The 16,844-nt window shown below is 32.8% G+C and overlaps 1 protein-coding gene across 16 annotated transcripts in view; it reads left to right on the top strand.

The window, feature by feature from the left end:
• The window catches only part of LOC128208003 (G-protein coupled receptor moody-like), a 213,801-nt gene that overhangs the window by 162,564 nt on the left and 34,393 nt on the right, over positions 1-16,844 (top strand). Inside the window, exon 1 of one of the 16 annotated variants that reach the window (XM_052911267.1) lies at positions 5,103-5,178. The exons of 13 other annotated variants lie outside the window; for them this stretch is intronic. The gene's annotated coding sequence lies outside the window, so the exon portion shown is untranslated. Of the gene's footprint in view, positions 1-5,102; positions 5,179-7,419; positions 7,540-12,963; positions 13,039-16,844 lie in introns of those variants that run through there. 2 more of the 16 variants (XM_052911264.1, XM_052911265.1) reach the window with 2 other exon arrangements.

The following is a 16,844-nucleotide window of genomic DNA, read 5'->3' on the forward strand; positions in this document are numbered from 1 at the left end:
AAGCAACTTAGGTAAACCCTAAGGGTTGTTGCTTGCCATTCATTTCATCATTAAACATTGCCATACCATAGTTAGATTAAAATAATTATTGTTATAGAATGACAGTGTGTTGCATGTTTGGCTTCCGCTATGAAACACTAATCATTGGAAAATTATGCTACTCTCCTCTTTATTTCTGCGATATCTATTCAAGCTGATTCTCCTGTAGCAAACAGAATTTTGTCCGTAAATAAGTTAGCTTTTGCTGTTAGACTTAAACAAATCTGTGTCTCTATCAGTTTTTGCAGATGGTTTTTCGGAATGATTAAATGGCTACTTTGATAATGGCACATGAACAGTGGCGAGATTGTAAGATAGGTTCATTCCGACCCGAGCGTAGAGTGTTTTGCGGAAACGAGGTTTACCGGTTTACGAGGATCCCATATTGAGTAAATTAGGACCACAATTTGCCTGACAGAAAGCACAAGCGGACATTTGTACGTACTTCCTTGTCATGATATACGTTACGGTAAGAATGAGTAACTTCTTCAGTGCCAACATGATTACAAAAGTTGAACCAATTACAATACAGATCGACTTTTGATGGTTTGAATACTTTTCTAATGCACTAGCTTTACGCTGGCGTCTAACACTCCCAATACTGAGGAGGTGTTTCTAATGTAGATTATCAATTAATTCAAATCCTAATAGAATAAAAACGTGAAGCGTAAGCTAGTTTGCGTAAATCATTAAAAATCCTGAAATAGAAGTCATGGGTCTACGAATGTATTATATTTTTAGCACCGAAAATAGTCATGTTTATCTTTAAATCATACTCCATGCATAGATACACTCTTATGAAATATTGCTACGTACGACCTTAATACTGCACGGTAGTATATCTCGGAATACTGACGACACAATGAGATATTGCAGCACAAAAGGCACTTTAAGAAGCATAGTGCTAACCTGAGTGCAATGTTTGGCAAGTGGAATAGAAAATGACACAGTGGCTTAGGTCAGGGGAAGAAGATGGTGGATAAACTGAATACTATTTTGTTGTTTAAGAATTATTGTAACGTTTTTTTTTTCTTTGGTGGGCTGAAGCATTTGTCGTGAATAAGCTGTATGCATCACTTGGGCGTTTGTTTCGATACATATTTTTACAGATGTAAGTGCTGTATAAGTTCATGCATGTGAATGTTATTCTCACTTGGTATGGAATTTGTACAAAAGGGCCACTTGAATTGAAGAAAATGGCATCTCAACTTTTTTGGCGCTACTTGTTCTCTTGTCCGACTTTTACTAAGCCATTGTATTTATTAATGCGTCGCTGTGGCTCCATATAACAAACGATGTTTCATCTTCAAAAACAAGTTTTATGTTTTAAGGCCTTTTGGTCTGGTATTAAGAAGTAGACGATCCATCTTGCATAGAGCTTCTTTAATTTCAAACAGTCAGTCAAAATATTGTGTACGGTATCTTCTTTAATGCCTAGACTATTAGTTATCTTGGAAATAGTATATCGAGCTGAAATGTTAGCTTGTCAACAAAACATGTTGGTCAATGAAAGCCAGAATAAACACCCGCAATCAACTACATGAAATCATATGCTCTTAAGCCACATGAATTCTACGGAAGGCCATAAGTGACACATTTTATTGAATGCCCCTCCTACTCGGTGATAAAGCGATGATCGTGTAATGTCGAAAATAAATCTTTTTCGATTGAGGTTGTCGATTGTTGATTTAATTAATAATCTTGGAATATCGCTTAATTCTTTAATATTAAAACAACAACAACAAATGATAGAACAATAGTTTCAGCTTTTTTGAGGTCAGGTAAATAGCGCCGAAGTTTCGTTTAAACAAATCTTTTAAAAAGCAAAATACAGCATAACAATTTGGGTGTATGTATTGTTAAATTCACTGTTTAATTTTAAAACTCCGTTTGTTATGTATTAATCCAATCGAGATATTCTATTTGTATTTTTCAGCGTACTCTTATTCTCTTTAATATAAAGAAAGAAAGATCGATATAAACTCTTTTTTCGATTACATAATCAGAAAATGATAAAAATGGCTTTACCTATGTTTCCGATGTACGACTTTTGAATCGATTTCCATTCCCTAAATACACTGCATTAATAAAACTTTCATTTGACAGCAAACGTTCTTTATGGTGTTTTTCTCTGTGTAGTTGTGTCAAAACCGTACAGTCGGTTGTTTGTAATCATCCCTTTTTTCAAAAGCGAAGTTATGGGCAAATTAGTTGAATTTAAATAAAGCATTTAACTTTGTTTGGGACAATTTTTAAAACACAAAACTCTTTATCTATCAACCTTTTTTAAAAGTCCCGAGGTTTGTTAATGGAAAAAAACTAATCTCAAAAACACCTGCTATGAGTTAAAAGTCAAGAAGTCTTATTGTTATCTTCCAAATAATTAGTACCAGCCGTTATCGCTATTTCGTTCAAAGTTAATGTTGCAGTAGCACTTCAACAATGATGAAAATAAAGACCAATCATTTTTATCAGAGCGTAAAGAATACGTTATTACTACAGAAAATTGCTTTATTCAAGCATCGAGTGCATATTTGCATATAAATGATGTGTTGCGTGTTCTTGCAAATTTCTGCTACAAATAAATCATTCTTGTATTTATAGTCTTATTCACACAAAATGACAAGTGCCCAAATTATATTTGCCACTAAAATGCATTAAAACGTTATTTATTTGGTTATCTCATTAACGTTATTGCAGTTTTACTGGAATAACTTCGCACTTGCAACGGACTTTGTAATGTGAGGTTTACCTTGCAAAATAGATGTTAGACAATGTGTTAAAATTTCCGTAAGATGATTATTGAAATACTAATGTTTTGCCTTGCAGCAGTAAAAAAAGTCTTTCTTCTGTGAATTTTGGCTTTGACGTCATATCCCATGTCACAGATTAATATATGGTTGGAAATAAATGGCTCTTATTTGATCTGAGCTATAGCCTTTGATTCCCTGGTGCGTTGAAAGAGGCGAATACTTCGCCAGTAATAATGGCTTTATTTGATATTCAAGCTCTCTCCCTCGCCACCACGTTATCAAAGAACAATACTTGAACCAACCTTAATTTTGTCTCTTCCCTGCGTTGAATACCAGGTTATTACCACTCGATCCTGACCCTAACTTGTTCTTAAAGTATACACGTAGAAAGTTTACAAACCTCTACGGTCCAAGCTATAAGAATGTTAAGAGCAGAAAAAAACAACTGTTTCTGTAAAATGAATTAAAGATACCATTATGGTATGCTTGGTCATTCCAAAATTGCTGGCAGTGAAAACTTGACATGAAAAAAAGCAAACACAGTCTGCTGAATTTTGTTTTGCTTTAGTAGCATTACATTCGTGTAAACAGCAAATCCTTGCACAGTAATTTTTTGCAAACTGTCTGTTCACATCATGCACTTTAATAGAATGATTGAAATTCTAGACATGCTTGACAAAGTGTTTTAAATGTAGATATATGCTTTTCTTACTAACGACAAGAACATGTAGGAATTAATGAAATGTATAGTTTTTATTATATCCTTGACATGGCAAATATTCTAAGGCTCTCTTATGCATACTCATCTGTTGCAAAATAAAGACAAAGACTTAAACTGAACACTTGAGTAATATATTTTTACATATGCTAGTAGTATTTGAGGACACTGTATGACTAAGCAAAGTAATCGAAGGTTATAGTGTTTTTTTAAATGACTAAGCTCTCTCAGAATACAAATTCAGGGGGAATTTTAACAAGCATTAATACAAGTGCTATGTGTTTCACACATTGTTTCTTGGGGAATGAGACATGTTTTTGACATACACAACATTAATAATGAAATAATGGTGAAGAAGACACAGGTACTTTTATTAACTGAACATAAATTGTCTTGGGGATTACGCTTTTCGATAATTCTTTAAGGTTAGAAAATAAGACTGTATTTAATCACCGTAGGTTCGAAATCATAGGGACTCAGATAAAAAATTTGGGCCAATGATGGTTCGGTGTATAAGAATATAACAGTGTTTCGAATTATTAGTGATATAAAATATTAAGTCGTGAAAAATGAAATGTAGGTTACATGTTACTATAACATGTTGCTCTTTGATTGAATGATCTTTTTTTCTGTACATGTTGAAATATTGTTTAAAAAAATGACAAATAATTTGTAATTATACTTTTTTTTGGTACAGCGTGTTAGATAATTGTGCAATTATGTTAAAACTGACACTACATGTTTCAATTATAAAATACTTTTGGTCAACAATGACTACATTAAAGATAATTTGTGACATTTCAAAATCACTTTTCTGAGTCTGTGTCACAAATTCAGACTGAAGATTCGGGTGTATACAGATCCGGGTTACATCTCGGTTCTTCAATTTGTATACCACTGATATGCATGGATCTGATTTGAATACATTATATGTTCCTCGGAGTATCCAATGCTCATGTGTGTTATTATATACAATTATTTCTGATGAAACCAAAATAACAGAAGTTTTCTTATCATAAAGAATTTGAACTATGAACGAGGCTTGAACCATGATCATACTTAAATAATTGTTGATAGCGTCTGAAAGTTTTGATTTGCTAGACTGCATTCGTGAAGATTTCATATACCATCAGACAAGTTTTGTTCATTCTGCTGTTGTTTCCACTTTTCGAAAGAATATCAGCTATTTTCATTCCCATTAATAAAGTTCTGTTCTTTTTATTGGTTTGATTTGTATGTCTTTATTGAATTAGTTTATGTCTGTTATGAAAACATATAATTCACATCTTTTGAAAAACGCTTTTAACAGAAAAAGCCAATGTCAAACATTTACAATGCAAATAAGTACTGTTTTGGCACATTTCGTTCCATATTTTATTTCGATTCCGTAACGAAAGTATATGCATCCCGCCACTGTAGGATCGTACAAAAATCAATCTATATGTCTGAAGCCTTTTTTATTTGCGTTAACTTTATGATCACTTTGCCGACAGACAAAACCAAATCACTGTCACATTGGTGGACCAGCACCAGCCAATGGCGCATCATTGTATAAAAGCCGATAGAGTTCTTGAGAGTCTAGTATCAGAAGAGAAACTTCTAGGAGCATGTTATAATCTAAAACAGGAATATCTTCAGGCCATGCTGGTTATATTTGCATTACCTGTGGTATGTTTTTATACATTAAGTAACTTATAAATTGATATTTGAATGATCTTAATTTGTTTATTCGATTGTTAACTGTACTAGTAAATGAAGATACATCTCATAAACATGGTTTTATTCTTCAAGTCAATTGAATATTAAAACGCTTGTATGGGTATTCATTTTTTCAGTCTGCAAATATATGTTGTTGATGAAAATGTAAGAGTACTACAGAAACAAAATAGCTAAATAATTGCTCTCTTTTATCAAGGGTTGACTTGATTTCATGAACACACAACATACGATAAAATCAATCAAATGCTTCGCAAAAGCAGCGTAAACGAGTTAAGAAATCTTGACTCAAGATTATTTGTAGCATTTGGCTTGTATTTATTTATTTTAATTCCACCAAAGAGATATTATTGTAGTTAAATATGACTGTGAAATACTTTTGATTACCAGTGTGTTAGTTGGCCGTGGCAGTTGGCCAACAACCCTACCACTATTAGGATTTGTTGTCAGAGAAATAAATTAATTTTGTCTTGATTTACTTGAACAAAGCTCCTGTTGACATTGTTCTTAGATTGAAGACAGACTTTAAGTACAGCTTTATATTTTTCATTTTCTGACAAAGCCATATCGCATTCCGTGTTTTTACTCTCGATCAAAGCTGATATTGACATGAAATTTTGTTTGAAAACTGACTTGAAGTACCGTTTCATGACATAAAGGATAGAATTATTCATGTCCTATGAATTGAGTCCTATTGAGAACAAATAAAACAGCGCTTAGCGCGTCGGAAATCTCGCAATAAGACAACATAACACAAACAAAACCTATCTTAAAGAAAGCATTTCTTTGTGCTCAAATACAGGATAATTTTCTTGCAAAATTGCACTTAACCCATTTTGCAAAATGTTTATCTATAACAATATAATAGGTATGGTTGTTTTACGATTGAATATAAGGTGAGTCCTATTGGGTCTTAATGTACAATTGGGACCCAATAGAAATTTGATTACAACTGAAAAGAATGTTGGTTTTGTAATGACAAGTTGTAGAAACTGGTTAAAGACACCGCGATTGTGTCTATTTCCCTTTGATCCTTGAATCGATTTGATATCATTAAACTAAAAACAAAAAACAACAAAACACAAACAAACACATTTAAGCGATTATAAGATTCACCTTCTTTTCCAATTTTGCATTAAAGCTTATAAGATATGGCAGGATTTAATTATTTACTAGATTTTTTACAGAATTATGGTCTTCTGAAGTTATCTCCTAACAATGGTAAACAAGAAATTAAAATAATTATATCTGGATGAAAAAAATACATAAGTTCATAATAAAATATGTAGTAAAACATTAAAATGTAATTAAATGGCCAAAAGGTACTAAATGAACCAATGTGCAAAGTTAAATCTGGATATTGTCTTTTCATGCTTTCCTCTTCAGCATTAATCTACGATCATGTCAGAAAGGTATTCATTATTTCCAATCGTTTTTAAGGGATGTATTTTTGTTCGTGTTTTAAAAGGGTTTAATGAGTTCATTTCTTATTATTGCATTTGCACCAGGCAAACTTTATACCATCTTTTGCAAACATTTAATATACATACAGTACTCTAAATGTACGAAGGAACGCTCGATCATTTGATGATTTCGCTTTTTATGCATCGAATTTTGCAAAATCTGTAAAATGAACAGACCCGTTTGTCATTTTCAAAAAGAGACCATTTCATGGAGATCGTACTAAAACTGAGGAACAGTTTTGTTGGGGTTCATTTTTAGACTGCGTTTAAAAGCTTGAAAGTATGGACTGATTGAGTTTCGTCACAAACAGCATCCCACAAAGAAATAGTAGAAGGAAGAAAATATTCGGACAATTGTCTTCTTAAAGTTTTTGTTAGATAAGATTCTAAATACGCATGGAAACTATTATGACAAGCAAGATTGTTACATTATCTTGTGATTCGTGTAATAACCCATATTCAAGAACAGAACGCATTGCACATAAATAATATAAAATGCAAGTAAAACACACATGAATATCAACAGTCTTTAAGTAACAAACGCACATTTAAGAAAAATGTTAACTAATTTGAATGCATAATTGCACGTAATAGGACAAATTATTAAAACAAAAAAGCAACCAAGCACAAGTTTGGCGGTTCCCATTAAAGATATAGGTAATTTTGAACCGTAAGCATAAGAAATGTTTTGCTGACAAGCAACGACCAACCTAGTCACTGCGATATCGATAGACAGAACACCATGCAGAGACGTATCGTATAAAAGACGATATAGTTCTAAAGAGACAGACATTGGCGGGGAAGACTAATACTGTGTGAGGATATGTTGGTTATATTTGTTTCACCTGTGGTATGTAAATATATCTCAATTTAATGTTTAATTGCAGTTTAGTTGATCTAATAATTAATAATAATAATATTGTTTTATTTGTTGCACTCATTATTAACGACATCTTTATGATATTGACTTAGTTTTGTTCGCACATTATACAACGCATTTCTTAACGATACAACAAAATAACAGAGTTGTTTAGTAGTTGCCTATTAAGTTGTAAGAGTGCAATATAGTTGAAATATTGCCAAAGCATGATTATTTGCTTATGTTAAAATAATGTTCGATTAGACGTATCGATACATCATGAAGTAGCGTAATGTCGTAAAAGTTGTAAAGTGTTCAATAACAATGTCCAATAACAGTTATCAGACAGATGTTTGTTATTTAAATTGACTGTGGAGTATTCTTAATTGAAAGTATTAATAGAATAAGTTCAAAACAAGGTCGAGCATAAATGCCAATACAATAATTGTTATTATGTTTTGTTTACAAAACAGTAATACTATTTTGTCTGCGACCACCAGAAGAAATTTGTTATTGCCATTTTTATTCGTTTAAAATATAACTTTGGGTATCTCTTCATCACGATAAAGGAGGGGAAAGTGCATGATAGGAACGCAACTAAACAATGCCCTGTTAAGAAAACATTAATTAATACTAGAAGAATCAAATTATAAAAAAGATTCCATAGTGGGGATCTAATCAACAACTGTAAACGTTTAAAGCAACAGTTTATTATTACTTCACATTTGGCATCTTGCATCCATGTACTAAGTATTTGAAGTGAAAATAATGCGTTTCAAAACTCGAAATGAGTTTTGTATTTGCCATGTATTAAACGATTAAGTCTAGAAATTACACAATATTTTCTATCATTTTGAAGTGTTAATGTTTTTGTTATATTTCAAAAAGGGTGGATGAGTTCATTTCTTTTCCTAAGAACATTGGCAGGGTATGTACTGACAGGAATTTTAACTGTCAAGAACGCTCGTTTTATTACGATTGTCTAAAAGATTGAACTGTTGTTTGCAGCAATGTTTGATGTATAATCTTTGTTGTTTGAGTGTTGCTCAGACCTGTTGCTAAAGTGTAGGAGTTCATTGTATGATGGCGTTTAATCTTTAAATATGGAAGATGTGTTTTGTTTTTGTCGGATTCTATTCTAACGACCCAGAACAGACCGAAATTATACTGTGATATTGATAAATGGTAAATAGTCAAAAACTGGAAGCAATATGCACACATGAAATCAAATATCAAATCATATAATAAGAAACGGTGTGGATACCTATTTTAAATTCTTATCAAAAAGTGGTATTAAGTGAGTCATGATTTCACGCACAATTCGTTATCGTAAAGGGAATATTCATAGAAACCAAAAGCTATCAGGCACTCATTAAAATATATATATATATTGCTCATCTTTAGGTTTGGAGACAGTTCTTGTTGTTTTAGGTATTTTCATTTTGCTGGCAAAGACACACTTTGTCAATGCAATATTATAGAACTGTTGCCTAGTGAGCTATTAAATTTGGTCACTGATATATGAGTTTTAAGTCCTATTAACGTAGGCGCGTTCTATAATGCACAGTGAATATTATATATATATATTTTTTCACCAATGAGACTGTCGTGTGATAGGGAACATATAACGGTTAATAATGCACCAATCAGAACCATACCATCGTATCTAAGCCAAAATCGATCATGAAACTTATTTAATATGAATGTCTTTTAATTAAAAAGATAAATTGTTTGAAAATGATGATACCAATTTACCCCCCTTCTTACATATTACAAATGAATATTATATTGAATTCAAGGATTACATAATTAAAGAGAAACTATTTTTGAATATTGTCCTTATAAATGACGACATCTTCGTGCAATTAACTTCTTCCTTGTTTATTATATAACATTTTCGTGCACCCTCAAAATTCAATATTACATGTCTTAATGTGTTAATGCCTTTGTTTTGGTAGCTCTGTTTTGTTACAAATTAAAATTGGACTGCATTTCAAAAGTTAATACATGATTGAAATATTGTCTATGTGATATCATTTGCTTGAAATAAACAAAGTTTGTCGATAAAATCTATAGAAACTAATAAAATTCCAAACAACGTTAACGTTGAATATTTTATATTATGAACATCCGTAATGTATTTGTGACTTAAATTGACTGGTTCTAGTCTCTACAATAAATTTGAAATTGTACTAAGTTTGAAAAAGAACTTTCAAGTTGCACTTCGTAATATACAGAAAGCAAAAAATAATGTTCCGCACGCATTTAAAGATACTGTGTTAGGGAAATAGTGCTACTTAATATAATCTGTTTCCCACACAACACCGCTACAATCTGTATCTACTTTTGAAGAATGCGTGGTCATAACATTTTGCAAATATGGACTGTTTATTGATTTAACTTTGACATCACATGGATTTTAAAAGCAGATACAGAAGTGTCTTCGTAAAAGCAGAAGACGTCTTACACGTAGGCATTTTAGATCAATACGGCGAATTGAAAAATGTATCGTCTTCAGTTAAAATCCTTGACTATGAACAGCTGATTGAAGTTGTAGAGAACCGAATACTCGTAATTAAGCGAGACGAGTTGGAGCGACCACATCAATTCCGTGAATCATCATCCTGTGGTGAGTAGACCTTAAAAAGTTACCACATTACCGGCTCACTTTACAGGAGGAATTCAGTTTAAAAATTTTGGTGATATTAGCACCATTTAATGCATTTGTTTTCATTTTCACTAAAATAAGTCAATATCATAATAGTATAGCCAATGAGAAATTCAAGTCGAATTGAGAAATGGCACGTTATCTTCGCCGCGTTTGAAGAAAAGCTTACAGATACTGATTTCTGTATCCGGCATCCTTAACATAAGTTCAATTATATTATACAGATACTAAGTCGTCGAATTTGTTTCCTAAACTAAAGTAAACCAGGTAGTGCCGGTGAAATATGTAATACAGGTAAGTATGGTTAGAATAGAAAACGAACCTACGTGGATGGTATATTCAAGTAATTGAAAAATGCATATTGTCTTAAACATATAAACATATAAACATATAAACATATATATGTAACATATTAACATACGCTACTAAAAATAAAGCTGAACATTTAAGTGTCAAAAGTCTGACATTAATCGTACTCGATAAAGGTCCCTTTGAATTATCATTACATTAAAGTTAATTTTTGTTAATTTTTTTGTCAAGTCTCTAACATTTTTTTTTAAAATGGACTGTTGAGCCTGTATCAGTTTCGTTAGTTCATAGCAACAACACAATTTGTTGACTATGTGGAGACGTGCAATTAGTAACCGCAGGTGGCTCTAAGCAAGAAGTTGTGATACATGGCTACCTATTTAAAGACATGCCAGTAGCTGCAGGTGATACTTGATTTTTGACATGCTTTCCTCATATTAATTTCCCTTGGAAATAGTTGGAAAACGACCCATTATTTCCGAATATTTCCAAGTTTTTTTTATAGTTGTACCTGTTTAAAAAAGTAATAATGAGTTCATTGCGTGTGCACCAGACACAAGTTCCAGCAGAACACAGAAATGATATGGCATGGATATATTCTAACTGGAAAGAACGCTCTTTTAATGGATCATTTTGCCGGTGTTTGCGTCATTGTTCAGATAACTTTGAGATTGTCATCTGGAAGTTATTAAGACCTGATAATCCATTTTAAGAGTTCAGTGCGTTCGTAATCTAAACTTGTTCTCAGGACAATGGTTAAATATGAGCTATATATTCTTTTTTAAAAGGTATTCTCATGACGTCACCTGTTCTCGACTACACTTCAAACCTTCTGTTATTTATCGACATACATAACGAATCCATCGATACAACAATGTTAAGATGACATTCAAATGCTGGACGTCAATATTTTGGTTGTATGCACAAGATCCGATTGGGTTGTTTAAATGCATACTGATGCCAAGAATATAATCTAATTTCGAGATCGCAATTCATTGTCTGATTGTACACTGGCTAATTCAATAATGTTTCTAACGGTTTTGTTCTGTTCTTTACCTTTTTTTGGTATAATGGTGTATGAATTCGGGGCTTTGTTTTCTAAAACAATGCATATCAGTGTAACGGTCTGCTGTAGGCGGCGGATGTGCGTTCATAGTGTAACCTTCCGTTATAGCCGGAAGTACGTTCATAGTACGTATGTTTACTTGTTTGGTAATATGCAAAGTAGCAAAACTCGGGCTCTGTGTGGATTGAGAGCGGATCCCTTTAGTCGAACATGCTTTTCTCTGAAGAGATATGTTGGCCTTGTTCGGCTCGCGCGTTACAAAAGGGTTGCAGCGGTGGGATAAGGACAACTGCCGGACTGGAATTGCCTTACCCATGAGTTTCTCAGGGACGAGTCTTCTCGGAAGGAAAAGTAATGTAACTGTCCGCTGTAGGCGGCGGATGTGCGTGCATAGTTTACATTCCGATATAGCCGGAAGTACGTTCTTAGTACGTTTGTTTACTTGTTTGGGAATATGGAAATTTGCAAAACTCGGGCTCTGTGTGGATTGAGAATTTAATGTATATAAAGACCAGCGGATCCCTTAAGGATCGAGCATGTTTTTCTCTAAAGAGATCTGTTGGCCTTGTTCGGCTCGCACGTTACAGCAATATATAATAGAATTTTATTAGAAATATATATATATTTTTTTGTTTTATCCCAATACCTACCAAAATACAAAGTGTTATGCTAAAACCTTTAAACTGTTTTTTATAGTGTCCGTCTTTGTCATTGTGATAGGATATACGTTAGGGAAAATGGAGCTGAGCGTTTTTCCTTACCTCCTTGCAATTTGTGATCTTGGGGTTGGAAGCTCGATCACTTTAAATATACTATCAATTGCTTAAGCTTTTTCTGTGTGAAAACTGAAGTGTAATTAAAAATAATTCTTCTATTATATTGTAATCGTCCTTCTTAAGCCTTTGTCAAACATTAATCTATTAAATCTATAAATGTATCGGAATAACTAAGACAAGCCACGCTATTTCATCATGTTGTGATTTCTTTACTTACCCGTGAACACGGTCCAAACGCTTAACACACACACAATTAGTGCAAAATAGAAATCCAACACAAATATGAATAAGGTCGTTAAGAAACAAACGTTCAGTTCAAACAGTTGTTAACAACCTTGAAGACATTATATATATCAAGCATTAAAACAAAAGAGCTTTCAAGCACAAATTTGGCGCCACCATATTAAAAATAAAATGATATTTTGAATCTTGCAACTGGTCATCTTCAGCGTATACCCATGTTCAAGGGGAGGTTACATTTGGTTTTGGCAATGCAGTCTAAGCAAAAAAACACCTAGTCACTGCGATATCGATAAACAGAGCAGAGCTCCAGGCTAAGACGTATTGTATAAAAGACGATCTAGTTCCAGAAAGACTGATATTAGTGGAGAAATCTACTATTGTGGGACAGGAATAGCTATTTGATGTGCTGTTTTTTTGTTTTACCTGTGGTATGTATGTACATCTCTATTAACACTTTAATTACAATTTAGATGTTATCGTTATTTATAACATACTTGGAATATTAGCTGTACTTATGGTTAACGACATCTTCATGATAATAATTTAGTTTTCTTTTCATGGTACATTCTTACTTCTTTTAACACTATTCTTATCAAAATAACAAAACAACATAATTGTTTTATTTGCAACTCACTCTGTTGCCCATTAAAATATAAGAGAGCAAATAGTTGAAAAACTGCCAATGAATGATCATTTGATTCTATTAAAACAATGTTCGATAAATCCTATCAAAGTTTCGAGCATTGATCGTAAATTAATAACAGTTATTAAAAAGATATTTGACATTTGATTTGACTTTAATGCTTTTAATTGAGAGTATATAAACAACAGGTTTAAGACAAAGCCAAGCACGATGGCGAACACAATGACAATTATCAGGTGTTGTTTGCAGAAAAAGTAATCCCATTTTGTCTTCAACCACCAGAACAAATTTGTAGAGGTCATTTTCTTTGTTTGAAACATAGGAACGACTGAATGATCTTAAAGAACGAACAAAATCGTGCTTTAAGCTCTATTGTGACGAAATATATTAATATATAGAAGTTCGCTCGAGTACAATGCCTAGATAGAACGTATGCCCATTTTGTAATGCCATGAGTATGTTCCCTTGGTGAGGATCTTAACACAATATTTAGCGTTTGATGTAACAGGTAATACTAACTTTTCCATTTTTTCATCTGATGATTTGATAGACTATAACTTCATATAAAGATGATTTCAACTGAGTTTATATAAATCATAAGTTATAATAATAGATAAAGTCTCCCCGAACGAAATAGCAGTACATTGGGCAAAACTGATTTGCATTCAAAACAATATTTGTGTCAATAATTAAAAAAAAATATTTTCAGACGATGCAGTTGTTGTTTTTTACATAGAAACAAATCTATTCAATTAAAATAACTGACATTAAAGTACAAAATGTTGTCGTCTCAGCTATAACATAACGCCCTCTTTTGCAATTTTCTTGATAAACATTTGTGTTTTTTGGTAATATGTCTCTTATTAATTAACATAACACGCAAACTACGGAAATGATTTATTTATTTATTATTTATTTGAAAAAATAAATATAATTTATTCAATTTTTAATTTACTGACTTGTAATATATGAACAAAAAATCCCCATAAAATGATCAAAATATTGTCTCAGTATAAATCAACCCATGTGCAAAATATTCGAAATAAAACTTAACGCATTCCGATAATTCAGATGAGCTTCGTAAATGACATAAAAGATAAAGTCTAAAAATAACGCATTACTCCCTATCATTTTCAAGTGAGATTGGTTTTTTATATTTTTAAAAGGGTGGATGAGTTCATTCCTTCTCCCAACATCATTAGCAGGGTATGTACTGACTGGAATCTTAACTGTCAAAAACGCTGGTTTATAATCAATGTCTATACTATTGTACTGATATTTGCGTGACGTTGTATAATCTTTGTCGTTGGAAGCTGTTGAAAACTGTTGCTAAATTTTACGAAGTCATTGCCTTAGCTTTCAATTTTAGTTTTTTGTTAGATTCCATCTTAACGATCCAGAGTAGACCAAACTATTACTGTGATTTCGATGGCCAACAATAAAACACCGGATGCAAAACGCAAATACGCTTACTACTATTAATTCGATAATAACAATTCTTATGGTAACCTATTTGAAATGTTTGGAGAATTAAAACGGTATTAAATGAGACATTCTTTCTACGTACACTTTGTAATCGAAATAGGATCAAGCATTGAAACAAACGGATATCTTTTATAATCATTTATAGAAGTATATTGATTGATCATCTTCAGGTTTGGAGACAGTTGTGTTTGTTTTGCAGTACACTTTCATTTTGATGACAAAGACACACCTGGTTAATGCAATATTATACACTTATTGATTAGCGAGGCATTGAATATGATCTGATTTTCACTGGCAGGAAGTCATATTGATCGAGGTGCATGCTATATTTAGTTTAAACTTTATTGATTTTAAACGATTGTGAAGAAAGTTAACTTATACTAAGTCACTCTCATTGGCACGATGCTGCGCGAGAGTGTGGTCTTGTGTTGTGGGAGACCCCGGAGAAAACCCACTTGTCCGGCATGGTGACCACCAACCAAACTGATATGCGCCCAGGCCGGGAATCGAACCAGGGTTGCTTTGGTGAGTGCGCTTACCACTGCGCTAACCGGACATCCTTCTTCATACATTTCGATTAAATGGTCTTTTGATTCAAGAGGTAAGTTGATTAAAAGTGATTATGTCAATATTCTTTCTTACACATATCAAAAGAATATGTTATTTCATTTAATGATCTTATAATCAATAGCAAAATGATTGTGTACACTCTCCTTATGATTGATGCCATTCATATTATGTGATCTTAATTTCTTTGTATATCATATTACTTGTTTCGTGCTCAAAAACCATTTAAAGTTAAAGTTGTTTATAATATGCCTTTGGTAACATGACAGGCACATTTTCATAGGCAAAAACCATTGACATGTGTTGCCATTTCATTGCATTGACATTTAACGAAGTTTTTCGATAAAATCTATTAAATTTAGTGCAGTTTTAAGTAATCGTTAATGTTGAAGGGGTTTAATTACGAACACTCGTCATATACCTGTCTTTTAAATTGACTGGGAAAAATGACAAATGTCACATGACAAAAATGAAAAGAGCAAATGGTTGGCCTAACGCAATCGAAGTTGCAGTGTTAGGAAAACAGTCATTCTGAATATTACACACAGGAGCACTACATCGTGTATCCTTCTTTGAAGAAACTGTTGTCATAACAAATTGCAAACATGGACAGCAAATTGATTTATCTGAAACTTAAACATTTGTTAATAGTTATACAGATGTTTTCCGTAGATGCAGACGACTAACATGTTTGGAATTGTAGGGATTTCAGACCAATACGTCGTTGATTATAAAATGTTTTGTCTGATAATATTGTCCTAGACTATGGAAGGCTAATGGAAGACAGTTGTAGGGAACCGAACCTTCCTTCATTTTCTACCTGAATCTAGGCGTAACAGATAATTTAAAACGGTTTTGAGAGTTTGGGTGCAAAAATCATTGCCAAATTTCATTTTTCTCCGTACAGTGTACAGTCACCTTGCGTCCTGAATAGTTCTTAAAACGTCCCCACATTACCGGCTGACTATTGGGAGGGACTCAGTTTTAGATTTCTGGTGATATCTAGCATCATTTATGTCAGTGTCATCCTCTGCATTAAATCAAGTCTATATCACGTGGTTTTAAGCTTATGAATATTTACGTCCAGTTAACAAATAACCACGTTATTTTTCGCCGAGTTTGAAGAAAAGCCCTTAGATAAAGATTTTTGTCTCCAGTGTCATTTAAATAAGTTCAATTGTTCATACAAACATTAAGTCGTCGCATTTTAAAATAAAGTACAGGTAGTGCCGGTTTAATATGTATATTAATTATTATGTATATAATTGAAAGATGCATATTGTCTTGAAGAAACACATACACGCACGCAAACGGCACAAGCACACGCACACCAGCGCACACACACGCATATACACGCACGCACGCACGCACGCACGCGCACACACATCACAATATAATCAACAAAAAAACCAAGATTATCTAGAGCAATATATAGAAAGAAGTCATTTAGCAATTACTAACAAGACAAAAACGTTTCTGAAACTAATGGTGAACATTCAAATCTCAAAATTCTAACATTGATCGTATTTGAGTAACGGC

This window comes from Mya arenaria, chromosome 11, assembly GCF_026914265.1.
Source record: "Mya arenaria isolate MELC-2E11 chromosome 11, ASM2691426v1".
NCBI lineage: Eukaryota > Metazoa > Mollusca > Bivalvia > Myida > Myidae > Mya > Mya arenaria.